Raw genomic sequence first — 1340 nt, forward strand, 5'->3', positions numbered from 1 at the left:
CGGTGCCACCGTGAGGGGACCGAGACCGCCCTGAGGGGACCCGAGTCCGCCATGACACCCGACCTGAGGGGGGGGGGGGCCGCACATCCGCGCCTCTCCCGCCGCCATCACCCCGCGCCGCCGCTCCATTCCCACCCCACCTCCTCCCTCACCGCCTCCTCCATCACCCCGCGCCTTTCCCGCCGCGCTGCGCCATCCCCGCGCCCCGATGGCGGCGGATTCCGCCCGCGCTCTCCCTCACCATGGCTGCGGCCTCCGCGGGGCTCCGCTGAGGGAAAGGGGAGGAGAAGCCGGAAGTGAGCCGGAAGTGACGTCAGCGCGGCGCCTGCGTAAAGCGCGCGGCCAAGATGGCGGCGCAGGCTGAGGTAACGTCGGCACCGGGAACAATTTCAGGGGTTTTTTTTGGTTTTTTTTTAATTTTTTGGGGTTTTTTTGGGTTTTTCGGGGTGGCGGAAGGGGTTTTGCGGGGGATGGCGGCGTTGCCGACGCGGTTTTGCCGCAGGTGGCGGCGGTGGAGGCGCCGCTGGAGGCGGAGCTGGAGGCGGAGCTGGACCTGGAGGGGGCGGAGCTGGACGAGGTGGACGGTAAATTTAAATTAAATTATAATTATATGCTAATTAGGGGCGGGAACAGGTAAAATGGGCGGGGCCTGAGGGGGCGGAGGTGGGCGGTAAATTTAAATTAATTTAAATTAAAATTATATGTTAATGAGGGGCGAAAACAGGTAAAATGGGCGAGGCCTGGAGGGGGCGGAGCTGGACGAGGTGGACGGTAAATTTAAATTAATTTAAATTATAATTATATGTTAATGAGGGGGCGGAGCTGGACGAGGTGGACGGTAAATTTAAATTAATTTAAATTCATTTAAATTATAATTATATGCTAATGAGGGGGTGGAGCCGGGCGGGTGACAGGTAAAATGGGCGGGGCCTGAAGGGGGCGGGGTCTGCATGTAAAAAAGGCGTGGCCAAACCCGCGGAGGCGCGCTCTGATTGGCCGATTCTCGAGGGGGCGTGGCCAATGACCTTATTTGGGCATTTCCCGAGGGGTGCGCGTGCGCTGAGGGGGCGTGGCCTGGAGCGGACGGAACCATTCGGGCCCGGGAGGGGGGAGAGGGATTGACCCAATTCCACACATTTTTCCCTATTTTTTTTCCCATTTTCCCCCACTTTTCTCCATTTTTCCCCATTTTTCCCCCATTTTCCCCTCTTTCTTCCTCATTTTCCCCCATTTTTCCCCATTTTCCCCATTTTCCCCGCTTTTTCTCCATCTTTCCCCCATTTTTCCCTCTTTCTTCCTCATTTTCCCCCATTTTTCCCCATTTTCCCCCCATTTTTCTC

Source organism: Malurus melanocephalus, unplaced genomic scaffold (genome assembly GCF_030028575.1).
Source record: "Malurus melanocephalus ecotype Western Australia unplaced genomic scaffold, MMel_1.1 scaffold_2083, whole genome shotgun sequence".
In the NCBI taxonomy this organism is placed as follows: Eukaryota; Metazoa; Chordata; class Aves; order Passeriformes; family Maluridae; genus Malurus; species Malurus melanocephalus.